The sequence below is a fragment of the Bacillus rossius genome, chromosome 1, assembly GCF_032445375.1.
Source record: "Bacillus rossius redtenbacheri isolate Brsri chromosome 1, Brsri_v3, whole genome shotgun sequence".
Lineage (NCBI taxonomy): Eukaryota > Metazoa > Arthropoda > Insecta > Phasmatodea > Bacillidae > Bacillus > Bacillus rossius.
Window position 1 is genome coordinate 301,871,303 of NC_086330.1, and position 17,083 is coordinate 301,888,385.

A 17,083-nucleotide genomic window follows, 5' to 3' on the forward strand; every position below is an offset into this window, starting at 1 on the left:
GTGCATAGAAAGAAAATTAATATATTTTATTTCTGTTACGGACGCATGGCGCAAAAACCAATGAGATTAGAGTATGAAGCCATTTTGGCGGGACTAGAGAACTGTTTATATTTATCAGTCATACTGTGGCAAGGAACTGTCGAGATATTACAATGCTAAGGTGTAATTCCTGCTTTGAAAATTAATTAATATATAAATATTGTAAATAAAAAATTGTCTTTCTTATATAACCCTTATTTATATGTTGAAAAAATTGTGCTCACAAAGTGCTGGTTAGATGTCACGGGATAATCATTTGGTAGTTAATATAGCAGAGTTACTACACATTTTTGAATTTTAAATTCCCTAACTTTTCCAGTTTTTTACAGTTCGTAAACTGCAGTTTAGTTCCAGCATATTTGCAGCACGACTATCTAATGATTTTTATTAGAGATTTCTTGTCAGAAAATTAATCTCTTAGCATTAGCTAGCTTAAGTACTCTTTTTAATGAATGGTTTGACTATATGCATTTATATTTCAAGTAGATAAAATTAGTTGTCAAAAATGTATAAAAATATGAATTTTTAACATTCATATGTGTATATCCACAAATGAACACACACAATAATAAAAATATTAAATTTTAAAAGTACTCACATATTTCAAAAAAGTAGTGGCGAAGTTGCTATTTTGCAAGTTTAAAATAAAAAAGATATAAAATGTTCATCGAATGTACAGTATTTCCGACATTTCAAAATGCTGATAACAATTCTGTACACACGACCCCACACAACAATAAAATAAAAACTTGTGATGAGTAGGTGAACAAAATCATCATTCACTACATGTTTCTCGTATGTGCAAAACTAAATCTTGAATCAATCTTTCCCATTGCAATAACCGTTATGTTGTTTTGCGCATGTTGCCCAACTGCTGTGAAACAACAGTAAACGAGCTTTTTGCAAGCAACCACGAAGTTATTAGTCGGGCAAATATTTCAATTGTATTTGCTTGACTTTAAACAAATAGCCTGTGACATGCCACATTTCCCTGGCGATACAAGCTTGCTACACAACACAAAATGCAATGCCTAAGTAGTGGAACACTAGTCATATTGTCCTGTATAAAATGTAATGACATTTAGATGCAAACTACTCGGTCACACATACCTTGTTGGTTGTTGCATTCTGATATGTCTTTTTACTAAGGGTTATTCCTGTAAATTTATATCTTTACGGTTTGATGTTTAATCAAAAAATGTTATCAGATGTTTACCAACTGTCGTTTCAGATATGTAAATATCACGCAAGGGAATAAAATAGTGAACATTTCCGTGACATTTTGCAACTATAGTAAATCTGATAAATAAAAATGACACAAAATATAAAATTCAAAAGATCTATCTTGATAAACTTACGATAAATTAAAACCAAGAGTGACAACAAACCTTGTTGTATTGTTTATAACGCACACTTATAACACCGTATGATTGTAGCAACCATTTCGATATCCACAGCAACAGCCCGAACAGTCGTCACCATAAGGACAGTTATTTGGGTGGTTGGTAAAGGCAGGATGATATGAACAACAGCGATAAAACCGAAATAACGCCATAATGGTAGGTAAAATACGAAATAAAATTAAGATCTTTTGAATTGCCTACTAATACATATTAAAATATGATTTAAGTTTTGGTTTTCATTTAATAAATTAAAAAAATCATGTACAATGAAGAAAATTGATAATTTTTTTTAATTTAAAGCTTTTTTAACAAACCAATAAAGAAAAAACTTGTAAAAGTTTATTTTAAACCTAAAATAATAGTTAAGTTTATAAAAACCGTCTATATCCGATATTTTACAGATATGGCTGAATACCTACTGAGAAATACAGTAAGTTAATGTAAATATATAAGGATTTTGGTATTTTGTTGTGATGTGCTAAATTTTTTTATTCACATTTATAGTGTTACAAGTGGAAAAACACAGGTCCGGAAAAGATAGCCCAATTAATAAAATGTAGTTTTATTTATTTACTAATAGCTACACTATTGTCTAAATTGCAACAATCTGACTGTTCACAAATGAATCGCACTTTCATAAGGCCACTACTCTCTCTCCCACTGTATCTCGGCTCGACAGTGACTCTACTGCTCGTCTGATACCGCGCACCTCGGTCCCAACACTGCCTCTCGCTGCTCACTTGTCCGCCGCGCCGCGACTCTGTCCCCGATGCACCGATATTCACATATGAAGCCCGACACATAAGCATGTGTAAATACAAGACAGTCAAAAGTAAAATGAAAATTTTTTAATAAGTCAGCATCAGAAATAAATTCAATCAAAGCAATCTCTCTGTCTCTTTCTGTGTTTATCTTCTCCCCCCCCCCCCTTTTTTTTCTCAAAAAAAAAAAAGGTAGTAAAGGCACGTCGGTTAAGTGGTTCCAATAACAAAGTTTCTTGGTTTTGATACATAAGATGATACTCGTGACGTATCTGAGGCATTCACTAAAAATAAAAGTCATGAATTGTCCATAACGAAGTTGTTCAAAATAATAAAGCATAAACTTTTTGACTCTCAGTTACTGATTACGAACAATTGTTCCTGCGACATGTTAACTGGTATAAAGTAAATAAATGCTTTTTGGTAAAACAAAATAATGTAGAAAAATGTAAAACGCATTTTTTTATGATCCAAACATTTAAGAATAATAAAATGTGATCTTTTGATTTCATACTGTGAGCTGTGTTTTATTTAGGATATATTTTCATTTAAAGTTAACTGAAGGTCGACTTATAATAGATTGTCTCTTATATTCGATCTTAGTTGACTTAAAATTGAGACACATTTTATCACAGTGTGATAAAATTACATTTCAGATTTGTCTTACAATCGAGTCTTTCTGGATTCTAAAAAATCTTATTTTTGAGGTCATCCTTTAAGTTGGATGAAAATTTATTATTTCAAGAAATAATTTAAATTACTATTGTAAATATTCGGGGTTTTTCCCTTTCAGATAAATATAATTGGAACTTAGACCAAATATATAAATGTTTGGAAGACAGTTAAATATTCATTAATAAGGACCAGCGAAAATTGAATTATTGGCGAAAGTCTAGAACGTAAATGTACACATAGAGAAAGGTTTATTTGAATAAAAAAATATATTATTTTATATATGGCCAAACAAATATTTACTTGCTGTAACAAAATATTTTGTTGGCCTAGCCAAATTCGGAGAGAATAAATATTGATTTCTTTCGCCGAATAAAATATACAATCGAATTGACAAAATTAATTAATATTCTCTACTACAAAATAATTGTTTGAATCAACTATATATATAAATATATATGTATATATTTAAATAAATATATATTTTTTTCGCCATATACAAACAAACATTCTGTTGAGGCAAACAAACCTATCTCTCGAGGGTTATCAGACACTCACCGAAAAACTATAAGCTAATGACATAGAGATAGAAAAATTTCCCGCAGTTATTAAGTCGCAAGTTAGAGTGCAAACCTATATACTCTTGCACTGAGTTCATGATTGGCCCGCAGTTATTGGACACACCCCTCTACGACTGTGAGCCAACGATGCCCAGCCAGGAGAGAAGTAAGCGAATCAGGTAGTGCCAATTAACAAGGATAAAAAAATGTTCTCGCTAATAAATTTAACCAATGGGAAAGCAAACATAGGTTGAGCACACCCACGACTTTTATTTGTACCCTGAAGCCAAACGAATCTGCTATATTTCCGTCATTCTACCAATGTAAAACGCCTAAAAAAAAAAAAAAAAAAAAAAAAAACATTAGAGCAAATAATATGCGACCCGGATCCAATGAATACTTGGCAGCGACTTCATCATGCATACCTTCGCGGTGAGACAAGCCTGGCACTGGGAAATGACATGAATTTTTGTAGGTTTATTATCATTGAACATTGGAATTTTTTTGTGTGATTGTATTTTTTTTAGATAAATCCTTATAAATATTTGAAAAAAATAATGTCTTATTTCTTTTTCCCGCTATTGATACCCACAGTTAATCCCGCAAAGCCCTAGTCGCGAAGCCACGCAACTGCAGATCGGGCTTGGTGCTCGTCTCGCGGAACGAGTGGTCGCGGCGCACGCGCTGCAGTTGGCGCGGTCTGCTCCACGGCGGCGTGTACGTGGGGTTCCTGCGGCTGGAAGCTGCCTGGTTCACGACGAGCCGGTTTACACTGCGGCATTTCGCTGGGCCCGTAGCAGCTCATCTCTGAAACCCATTCTCCTGGTGCAAGGTAAAATAAAAACCACACAACTTTTTTTTCTTCCTTTTAACACGACCCCACGCCGTAAAAACCAATAATTAGGGCAAATAAAAAAAAACATTCCCAAAAATATACCAATTTTTTTTGGGGTTCAAATAAAATCAAATAAAAATAAATCAACATTTACATTAGAGGTAGCTTGGCTTCTGGATTGTAGCCGCGTCCAAGGCGATTATATCACCCACGCAGGTACATCTACACTGATGATGGCGACTGCAATGTCAACCGAAACGTTGGTGATATATTCGCCTTGGACGCGGCTACGACCCAGAAGCCAAGCTACTTGAGACAATGGCCGCGGAAGACTGCGATCATTATTATTTATATTAGAGATGTATTATCATTTTTTAAAAATAATATCTGGTTTATTTTAACACTAAAATATATTTGTGGCGACAAAGTTTTGCTTGTAACACAAACCTTTATTTTAATCTTGAAACTTTCTTGCAATGAGGAAGATTGATATGAGATTTTTTTTTTTTGGACAAACGCCACAAGCCCAAATAATGGGTTTCTCATGACATATAATATAACCAGCAATGGCTTTTGTCCAAAAAAAAATATTTTTAAAAACTTATTTTTTAATTGCAATCGTAGGTAACTACCAATAGACACGCTTGTGTTACGTCACCCGTCAGCTAGAAGACGCATAACGAGGCGCTGCGTTTCTTTCCCTCGCGACCTCGTTACCTACGCGTTATCCGCTATCCCCCCCCCCCCCCTTCCCAACTTCTCCGCAACTGAGAGGGAAAAGATAAGAAAAAAAGAGAGAGAACGAGACACACCGTTAAAAAAAATTAACTTTTAACTTACGAAGAACACGTCACGAACCAACCTCGAACAGTAAATCTATTGCTACTGAGCCAACACACTTTGAACATTAAACCGGAACAATCGTTATGGAGCATTTACAAAAATGTTTCACTAACTTACCGAGCCCACAGCAAACGCACAGAACTCTGAAGCGGGACTCAGGAGTGCTTTGTATGAAGATCCACACGCAAGGAACTACGAAGCACAATTCGGTTTATTCGAGGAGGTTCATTCTTATACGTTCTTTGAATGGTTTTTGCAATGGTTGATTCAAGATGTTAATTTGGATACACAGCATTGTGCGTTACACTGCATGTCATAATAAACCCGTATGACGATAAAACAAACGATAAAAAGATGAATACGCAAACACATAAAAAACAAGCAAAAATCAGCCGAAGTCAAAAAATTACAAACAAAAAAAAACCGAAACTGCACAGGAAAATTTATGGAAAGAATTAGTCAAAAATTATAACATTACAAATGGACACAGTGGGCTAACAATGACGATACAGTAACAACAAGGACAGTACAAACCGCAACAAATAGACAAACCCAACGATGCTACCTAACAGATAAAGTGGACAATACAGAGACACACAGGCGAACCCAGCGACGCGACAAAACAGATATTCTGGACACCACAACGACTACAACACAGGCGATCACAGCAGGCTTCCTGAGATAACAGTCGCGACGTTTCCGGAACTGAGATCTGCTCCCGTCCTCAGACAAAAACTGTCTGCTATTTTTTTTTTTTGCCCGTTATTGAGGTTTGTTATGACATATAGTATAACCAACAATGGCAAATGTCCAACATAAGTTACATAACATCTAGAATCAGGTTGATTATTATTTGGAAAGTCAGAATCTTTTTGTAGTTTCTAGCAGCGTGTCTCCCACGGAGCGCCGAGGTAGTTCTCTTCTCACTGTAGCCTCGCCTGCCCACCCCCCTCCTCCATCTAGCTGTGTTCCCGCCCGAGTCAGCACTTCGCTGCGCCAGGCACCCCTTAACCCCGCCGCGGCCGACAGCCACGCTGCAAAAACCATTTCTTTTACAGCAAAAAAATATATATATTACTTCGGATCAGTGGCGGAATTAGAGGGTTAAAATATTCACTAGATAATACTACTTCTGAAGTAATAAACATGTGTTACACTAGGTCCAGATTACCTGTGCCCCATCCAGAAGTCAATCCTGGGTCCGCCCCTGTTTCGGATTACTTTTTCTTCGTCAAAAAGTAGAGGGGATGGTAACCGAATGATACCACATTGGTTTCAACAGTTTTTATGCCGTATAACCAATTTTTAACGTTTAATATTTAAATGTTTCCTTCGTTACTGCAGAGATGGTACACGGAACGATTTTCAAAGACCATACATAACACAGGGTATATTAACAGTTTTTTTTGCAGCTGTATTCATTCCCTGAAATGAATTCAATACTAAACGCACTCACTGTTTACTTCAGGCATTAAATTGGATTATACACAATATGTCTAAAAACTGTTGAAGCCAACGTCTTCTTGTTCCCACCAGCAATTCCCTGGAATTATTTCGAGAACCACAGGAAACAGACGTCAGGATGGCAGGACCAGCATCAACTACTATCGCCACAACGCAAATCAAGTCAGGGAAAAATATTGATTACGAATAATTGCCTTACGTTTAGAAATATCATACAATAGGTACGTAGCATGTGCCTAGCGACAAAACTTTCTAAAAAAACACAAACTTAAATGCATTTATAGCGGAACATTCCAAGATAATGTCTCTATGATAGAAAATAAAGACATGGCAACGCAATTACCCATCTTGATGGATGAAAAAGAGCCTTAATATTATGTTTCCGCTGTGGTTTAAGTGTGTCCACACAATCATGTGATAAAATATCCCTGACTTTTCATTGGCTTTCCCTGACCAAATTTTTATTTTGACTAATTTTGTTTTTAAATAATTTTCTTATCTTGATATTATCTGGAAAAAAAATTAAAGAAAACCCAGCCTCAACCATTCTTAGAGCTGGCCTAGTTATCTCTCTCTCACTACATTCTCTATAATCTTTTTTATATTTAACATTACCTACATTTTACACACCGTTTCATATTGTGTATGACAATGGACTAAAACACCATCTAAAATCACAGTCTGAGTGATGACCAGCCGGAGCACATTTCCCCCTCAAATTACTATCACTAAGAAATTTCCATGACTTTTCCAGGATTTCAAGTAATTTCCCTAACTTTCCCTGACCACTTCCAGCTTCTCTGACTTTCCAGAATGTGAACACCCTTTTACGGCTTCTGTTCCCTTCAGGACGTGTCTGCTAACCCACGATCCAATATAAATGTCATTACACTGTATAGCAGTTGGAAATCTAGTCTGATCCCAAGACACGATCACAGACTTAACAAGATTCGCACTATCTTCCGGTGCCAGTCCTGGCTTCACAATCTTTTCCGTAATCAAGTTGATATCGCATCTGTGCATTTCCCCGTCTATCATTGATTCTTACAAGTCCATAACAACCGGCGGCATGTATCTGTCACGAAAACACTGACTGCTCGTTAGACTGCAACAAGCTATGCCCGCGCCAGCAGTTTCTTCGCTACAGTGGACGGCCGTTTGCAAGACCTTTCAAAACATGTTTTCTTCAGCACTGGATGGCTGTCCACCTATAAGCTTACATGGAGTAATATTTAATATTAAAGATTCCAGCACTTTCCTGTACCACTTACAATACCGTGTTTAGCATTTTTCATATCTAAAAACGTCCATGAAACATCCGTTTTAGTCCTCTTCACTGAAAAAAAAAAAAACTGTACAACGAAACCATGGAACGAAACTTATATAGACAAGTAAAATGGCTCTTAAATGCTAATCGCAATCATCCACTTTAAGAATTATTGAACGGTTTTGTAAGTGGTGCGTCAACGTCTGGAGCTCTGCAAGCCGTTTGGCGGCTAGGCTAAGCAGCCACCTAAGTATTTTAATTGATGCCATCACCCAACATCAAGTGTGGTCAAGCACAGTTTCCGCATTGTTCTGAGTGTTACAACATGGCGATGGCGAGGCAGAAAGTGACTTCAACTACGTCACAGCATGTCTTCCCCTGCAAGTTACTGACTCCGTGATTTTTACAGTGCACGATCGCGCTTGTGCGAGGCAAGGTACCAACCCTTCCTCTTCGTCTACATGACGTTTCTGTTCGCGTCAGCAGTTCGCTACGTGCAAGGGAACCCTCCTCCCTCCTTGTCCGCACGTCATCCGCCCGGCAAACCGCTTCCACACGTCATTCCCCTCGCTACGTGATCCTCGTGGGGCGAGACACTGCGGCCCGTCGAGAGAAAACTCCACATAAGACAAAGCAGGGCGGAAAACCGGGTTGCTACACCAGTCTTATACAGGATGTATAGAAATTCTTGGTACCTGTACGTTAATGGGTGATAGAACGCAACTAGACAACACAACTAGTCAACATGCAATGTATACTCGGAACTGAACAGGTTAACCACTAGATGGTGCTTTCCAGGTCTAGCCTGTGCCGTGTATCTCCGGCGAGGATGCACTCGGGTCTATAGCCCGTCCCACTCTTAGATTGCAGTACACGGCTTATGGCGCGCGCTGTTGCCAAATCTCTAACACATTACGAATTTCAGGAGATGCGTGTCTTTGTAATTTGGATAGAACAAGAAGCATTTTAAGAAATCATATCGTAATTTATAATATTTTATACTATTACACATATAAATTTGTAATAATGCCACTTTTATGTAAATTTCAAATAAAAACTACCTATTGTAGACGAAATTTTCTTATAGTTTTCTTTTCTGTTCTAAAAATCCCATATATATACCTATATAATTATATATATATATCACATTTTCATGGGCCCGATAAATGCCGTATTTTTGGACAAGTCATGTCCAAAATGATAAATAAAATACGGTAATGGAAATTCTCGGTCGAGTAAGTTATGGGAAAAATCCAACAATTGGTTCGAAATGGGGAAGATTTTTTGAAAAACAGAAAAATCGCAACAACTCCCATAATATGAATAATATCGAATCCGTTTTAACGTATGATAACTCGGATTACCTAATGCCGAAAAATGTTTTCTAAATACATTTTTGATACGACCAGCCATAACTGCATGGGTTCGAAAAAAAATTTCACCGGACAAAAAAACGTAACTGCCTTAGTAGACACATTATCAAATCTGTTTAAATTGTTTGTAATAATATCATAATTATTTTCCAAAACTTTGTCTAAAACAATGTTTGATAAGATGCTTGGTGAGAAGGATAGAAAAATAATTCAAAATTTTGTACCATGATCGCTATTAAATTCCTTCGTATTTATTTCATACATTTTAAATATTATGTTCAAGAATCGATTATAATATTTTTTGTTGACTAAGGAAGCCATGTATTTGAAATTGCTTGTAGGACAGAACCCCACTTATCTAAACACACGGCCCTGTTTCCTCTTACGACGGCAGCGCGCGCTCTTGTACTGATAAGACACATCTTTAACAGCTATTTCCACGGAAACTGTAGAAGCAATTGAGATGGCGCTGCTTTTAAAAACTAATTCAATTCATTGTGAACATTTTTCTCGCTTTCGTCCCCCATCTATCTTTAATAGAAAAAATATTTTCCGCGGGTCAACTTTTTGATGTGTCAGTTTGTGAGAAAATGCATTTCAATATATTAAAAAATTTATTTAAGTGAAACCTGTACAGTTTTTGTCTTAACATTTGTTCGGTGGCGTCCTAAGGCATTAATTTACTAATAAAAAAAATCTGAATGTAATACACATGTAGGTTTTTTTTTTTGATGTGAAACATATCGGAATACTTCAAAACAGTTCGCAGCGAATAAGTTATGTTTTTTTAATTTTTTCGGACACTTAAAATATTGTTAAGTATTCAAAATAAGCATTGCCTGATGCGTATTTTGATTCTATACAATATGAAAAAAAGCTTGGTCCAAAAATTAAAATTTTAAATTTCGTTTGATATTTGGCAACAACGCACGAAGAAACAAGGACAGTGCTAACGGCAATCGGCGTGTGTTAGAGAGAGAGAGAATGCGCCCATTTACTTCCATACTGCAATCTAAGAGTGGGATGCTCTATAGAGAAGGCCGACACATCACAGGCGCGGCTGGTGACTGCAGTGCGAGGGAAGCACAGGGAGTACAGAGAGACTCGCGCCAGAAGAGAGAACCTCTCAGCGTCTCTCCTCCATCTCTGCTGATTGCAGGAGGCGTGCAAGGAGTGTGCTGTCATTCCTCTCTTTGCCTCTCTTGTTTCTCTCATGTCATAGCTCAGCCCTCTAGCGCTTCACTTGTTCAGTTCCGAGTGTACACTGTATGGTGACTTGTGCTTGTACAGTTGCGTTCTGACACCCTCTAGCGTATGTACCACGAATTTTGAGACAAACTCTATATATTGTTACAAACGCAGACAGGACCGCGACGCGCGTCAGGTTCAGAGCTAACTAATGGCTCCGCGCGGCAACTGACGTCACGGGCCGTCTATTTTCGTAAGGCATGCCACGCGTGCCTGGCCGGATTACAAGGGTACTCGATACTCACCCCCCTCCGATTCCCGCGCACCGTCCCACCTCGGGGAATTCCGGGCTTACAGAGGCCGCCGCGAGGAGTGTCCTGAATACGTTTAGCTGTTCTGGGTGTATCGGACATCGGGTCAGCCCGGGATGATGCGACACGTCATAGCCGCTTTCGTCCCTTCGAGAAGGACGCTGCGTGTATATAAGCGACTACGCCGACCTCCGCGGGAGTTCGGTGAGTTCGGAAAGTTCTGCGGGTGAAGGGAAGTGCGACATCGGCGAAGTGAGTGAGACCCCCTCAAGAGCGGCGCGACGAGGAGCGACGGGATTAGAGTGCGACTGAGTGGCAAGAGGCTGTATGTGTGAGGACAGGCGCGAGGTAAGGGACGAATCACTATCGAGCCTATCTCCAATGAAGAGTGCGTAATTTGGAACTTGACAGACGTTAACTGACTGGCGAACAAACATTCTAAAGTGCAAGTTAATGGTGATAATTTTTAAGTACAATTATTTATTAGTAATGTAAATATTAGTAATTAATAAAACTGTAATAAAACTTAGTTGGGCTATCCCTTATGTACCCAGATTCCCGCATTATATTCGTAACAATGTATTAACCCCCTCTCACTGTTCGCGAACCCTTATCCGAAGCGAGATCCTCTCTCTTTCTCTTTTTATCTCTATCTTGTCCGCCGATACCAGATCAAGAGTCGAAGACAGGGTTAAAAAAACGTAAATCAATAATTTTTTTCTTTCCTCTTGCCTCTGTCCAACTCTGTTGCTCTCGACAGTTCCAACAGACCCGCAGGAAGGAGGCGAACGAGACAGAATGAAGGAAGGAAAGCACATCGGAATTCCAAACCAGTTCCGCCGAGGCTCGCTCAATCCGGCAATCCGGGCGTCGATAGTTGCGTCTTCTTTGCCCCAGCCCCGCCCCTCCACCCCCTGCACCCCCTAGTCGCACTCTGCCACTGGGTCGGGGACGGCCAATCCGCGGGTAACTCCTGGCATGCCTAGACTATCCTCGTACACGCTTTCTCAGTGGCGAAGAAAATTACTTCCAAATAATTATCATTGTATGTTCCATGACATCAAATATTTTTAAATCAACGACAGTATAATTAATAACATTGTACTAAATAAGTTTTTATTTGGACATTCATATTTCTTCGGGGCTACAATAACTTTATTTGTAACACAACTACGACATTGTGCTGACTGCGCCCGCCATGGCAGTTCTGTTGTAACATGCCACTCAATGTGGGTACAGAAATGATCTATCGCGCATCTTGCGCGCGCTTCTACACTCAAACTCATATGTTCTATGGTTTATAATGTATGTTATACAGACTGTTTGGTTGGCAGTACTAGAGTTTGGTAACTGCTCCCTTGTATAGCTGTTACATATATGTTATGTTTTCCTATATCTGCTGATTTATATGTATGTGACAATATACAATAACCGAGTAGTTTGTGATGGATCAACACATAAATTTAAAAGTCGCAACCTGAAACAGACATAACTTTGTAACCACACAGCTAGGAACTTTTATGAGTTAGAGCAATCATTACCACACACCAATTATAACCCACCATAGTGTAAAAGAATTAAAAACTTTGAAACTTCGTTACTGAGAACTGTTACAAATTAGAAACGCACTACTTATAAATCTTGGAAAAGAATAATTTAAGACACACAAGCCGAACGACATACTTGGAACTATTACAAGCATAGGCGTGCGCACGGTAGGTGCCACAGGTGTCTTGGCACCACCATTAGGGTTAACGTTATTTTGTTTTTTACAAGCAGAAATAATACATACTTACAAAAATTGGTATTATTTCCAAAAAAATATGTTTTCCAATCGTGTTGAGTTACAGATATGTGCTCATAACACCATCAGTATATCAATTATCAATCGAACCAACTATACACGCGGAAACAAGCCAGTTGCAATTACTTGTGTTGTACACGCGGGCCGCGGCTACGAAACTTCTGAAATGTAAATACTTCTCATGGTTCTCGAATTACATAGAATGCGCGTTCGGTGTCCACTGTTCACTCCACTTGGCAGGCGCATGGAATAATAGCCGCCGTCCGCCAGGGTTTATTTTAAAAAATAGAGAGAGTTTAGTTAGTTAAAAGGATAGGCTTACTCGATGACTTATATGCAGTCGCCGACAAAACAATTTTTTTGTATTCCAAAAGTTAAAACTTTTGCCCACTCATATTTGTGTGTTTTTTTTTATTATTTTAATATTTTACATATTTAAGGTATGTTACAAAAACTCCCTTGATTTGTTGATTTAAAAACTTAACATTTGAAATTTTTTTTTCTAGCATTTATTTGGCGTCTTCAGAAAACATGTAAGTACGGTTTTTCAAAGCCACCAGCATGAATTCCGTGCAAACGATTTGTGCAATTTACTTTATGGCTCAACAAAGCTAAAACTAAATATTTTAGTTGTTTTCCTGGTGATTATAACGTTCAAAGCCATAATTTGTCATAAAAAATGTTAAAATTTTTACATCTGTGTATTTAATGTTTTTGTTCGGAAACACCTTAAATAGCACCATTTTGCGCTTTAAAATCAAAAATTTTCCGGGGGGGACCCCCGGACCACCCGCTTTAGGCTCGGGGTCCGTGAATGACAGGGCTGTTGTGTAATCTGGCACCACCACTACTGAAGTCCTGCGCACGCCTATGATTACAAGTTAGAACCACAATACTTGTAACTGCCACATGTTATAACTACATAATTGGGAACCATCAGAAATTACAACCATATAACTCAGAAATATCAGAAAATAACTTTGAAACACATAACTTCGAACTAACACTAGTTATAATTGGAATTATCACAGATAGAAAAACATAACTTGGAACTATCACCATATATAGCCACATAACTTGGAACTACCACCAGTTATAACCACCTACCTTGGAACTATCACCAGATATAGCCACATAACTTGGAACTACCATCCGTTAGAACTACAAAACATGGTACTGTAAACAGATAACCACTTAACTCGAAACTATCACCAGTTAGAACCACATAACTTAGTACTGTAACAAGTTATAACTACATAGTTGGAAAATAACACTGGTTATAACCACAAAACCTGGAACTATCACCAGTTAGAAGCACATAACTTGGAACTATCACCAGATAGAGCCATATAACTTGGAACTACCACCCGTTAGAACCACAAAACACGGTACTATAACCAGATAGCCACTTAACTCGTAACTATCACCAGTTAGAAGCACATAACTTGTAACTATCTCCAGTTACAAGCACATAACTTGGCTATGTCTGTCCTGCGTGTTCCTAAGAAGACAGTGCAAGGGAACTCCGCCAGATGAGATGCCGGCCCACGCCCGGCTGCTGTCTGCCAACACGCTCTGCAGTCCGAGGACTCTCGCGCCATTACCCGATAATGTGTCTCTCCGAGGAACAAAACACCCGCGCACTTAACGGGGATTACTTCCACTTTCTTCCTTGGGCTAGGAGGAAGGATGGTGGGATTAGTGACACAGTATAGCACAACAAAATTGAGGCAATCGTGTCTTCACTAGTTTTTAGCATATTCACCAAGAAGGTAAAGAGACGTGCAAATTTTGTAACGTTAACAAATGAAGTCACAAATAATAACTTTCAAACATATAGTTTTCGCAGTAAACTGAGAAAAGCTTTTAAAAAAGGAAAGTTACACCCACTTAACAACAGAGAAACGGGGTGCAAAACAATGATACAGTCTCATGCCATATTTTATTGTATATAAATGCTTACGACAATATAGCTAACATTAAAAAACCAAGTAAACATCAGATTATTTACATGTACAATTAGAGGCCCTGTGCAATAAGAAGTTTATTTGTAACTAAAATACATGGTAGTAAATGTTTATTTCATGTCGCACTATACTTGACAGGTTCATTCACGGCGCATCGTGTTGTAAATTGTGAAAAGTATATATTTGCATACACGAATTTAGTTTAATATGTATTGTATTTCATACTTATGTAATTTTATCCTTTTAAATATTTTATTATATATATTGCCTACAATCGATGACACTTAACTAGCTTTTTACAGAACTGTATGAGTTGGTGACGTCACAGTCGACTGCAGCTCTTGAGGCCGGAGTGCGGCGGCGCCAGGAGGCAGCGGCCGCCGGCACCGCCCAGACGGACACCTGGGCATCATGAACCCACACACCGGTGACCGGCGGGGTACAGCAGGGCGAGTAGCCACACCACCTCCAAGGCGAGTGCAACTCTGCAGTTAGTGCTGCTCACTCGCCAGCGAGTCACGGACAGCTGATGTTCGTGGCCAGCCCTACCCGATCATTTCGTCATCTTTGACATATTGTTTGTACCCTACAACGTCATAGAAGCAAATTAATTTAAAAAAGTACCCTTTTTAAAGAGCTCTGTCGGACTGGTGTGCGATATAGCGATATAGCAACCGATTAAAAATAATCAACAACAGGGGAGGTTTGTGAGGGTGGTCACACTGTCGTAAGGCGGTCGCTTATGAACCAAATATTTTGATTACTGAGCGCAGGTCTCCCAGCACTGCTTGCCTCTTGTATGTGAACTCGGCCAAATAACTAATGATTAGTGCCGTCCTGATGCGTTGGGGAAATACACTCTCTTCGTGTTGCGATCTGCAACCCTTAGAAAATTAAAAGTCCTCACCAACATTCTCACTTGTTCGGGATATTTGTCAGGTGTCTCCTCAGTTGGGGATATGGATGGTGTCTCATGCTGTTGACAGGGTGGACATTGAATTGATTCCTTCTCAACTATGTGTACTGGTGGCTGTCGTCATCGGACAGCAAGCCTCCACGCCACGGTGCACACTGGCCAACCCACCGACCTTGAGATATATAGACTGTTCATCGTCCTGTTGCTCTCGGGCCATTTGCTGCTGTCGACGGCAGACTGGGGAACTACAATCCGAGCGAGAGCGATAATAGAGATGTTTTGACAGCTTGGTGGGCATAACAAAGCTGCAATAGCGTTGGTACTTATCATGGAAGCTTTAAGTAGCTACTAAAACCCCTTAAAATGTAGGTTTTTCGTAATTTTACAGTTTTTGCAGATGATGCATAAAGACGGAACGAGTGACAATTAATGTTAGAAATACAGTTTCGTTATAGTGCGATGAGTAAGTACGCTGTTTAATGCGCTTGAGAATTCGCTAAGTTTTCTTCGAACCAACGTTTCTGACCAACTTGTAGATTAGTTATTAAACCGACTTCGTTTATTTAAGGTAGGTAATTTGATACAGTACATAGAATTTAACTCATCACTATAATGTTATAAATTTGAAATAATTAACTGCAATGGAATAAGAACTTATTTTAAATGATATGCGTGGATATGTTATTACTGCAGTCGTATTCGTGCTCTTACGAGTTTTAGTTGTCTTTTATATTATTTTATATTCTTTGTATTACAGATTCAATGAAATTTTTCTGTACATTTACAAAAGATTCATTTGGAAAAAAGTTTGTCAATAAATAGGTTGTAATAATACAAGAAATATATTGAAACTTAGTACAATACAAAGTTATGATTATTTTTGCATAGCTTAATAATAATTTCTTACGAAAATTGGCAAATAATTTTTTTTTAACTTTTTTAAACCATCGAAAATATAAACGAATATTCAAAATTTTGACTTTACCTTGTTTAATTATCTTTATTAATTGTGCAGTTAGTACTGGAAATCAAGTCAGGAAACTTTTGCAAATAACTTTAACTATCGGGACAACACCAAGCATAAATACCCGCGTAAGCCGAACCCAGTATTACTGCGAACAATATTTTGTGGTGATACAGTTTGTTGTTTTCATGTAAATATCTCTAATTTTACATGAATACTTCTGTTCAATTTACAAAATAATAATAATATTACTGTGTATCAAGAGACGTAACAAAGATACTTGCTACAATTTTCACATTGACATTTATCGTGCTTTTAACCTGAACGGTTTTCAATTATTTTGTTTAATGCGAAGTGGCACGAAATGTACGACCGCTTCCCGGGCGAAGTGAGCGCGGGACCGCAGAGGGGTGGAGGGGAGCCGACCCGCCCCTGACAAACCAACAGCGGTCGAGCGTGGCTGCAGTGACACAGGCTGCCGGTGGCCAACCACCCCGCACACGAGACCTTCCATACTGCCAGACACAGGGGGACCGAGCCGCTGTTTCGATGCATAACAGGTGGAATCACGACTGCTTCACGGATTCATCGGGTAGCACATGAACGTCTGCTTCACGCTGGTGGCTGGACTATAGTCGCCGCACGGTAAGTTCGTACTTTTGGGAAGAACTGTTTAAAAATGGAACTAAGAATATTTGGTTTACTATTGTGCAATT

At 38.5% G+C, this 17,083-nt stretch overlaps 1 protein-coding gene and 1 long non-coding RNA gene across 2 annotated transcripts in view; one reads left to right on the forward strand and one right to left on the reverse strand.

The window, feature by feature from the left end:
* The window catches only part of LOC134527830 (uncharacterized), a 43,215-nt gene extending 27,236 nt beyond the window's left edge, over window positions 1-15,979 (forward strand). Inside the window, exons 2-3 of the long non-coding RNA XR_010074295.1 lie at window positions 4,030-4,267; window positions 14,790-15,979. This is a non-coding gene — a long non-coding RNA (uncharacterized LOC134527830). The remainder of the gene's footprint in view (window positions 1-4,029; window positions 4,268-14,789) is intronic.
* The window catches only part of LOC134527831 (uncharacterized), a 974,295-nt gene that overhangs the window by 570,002 nt on the left and 387,210 nt on the right, over window positions 1-17,083 (reverse strand). The window lies entirely within an intron of this gene.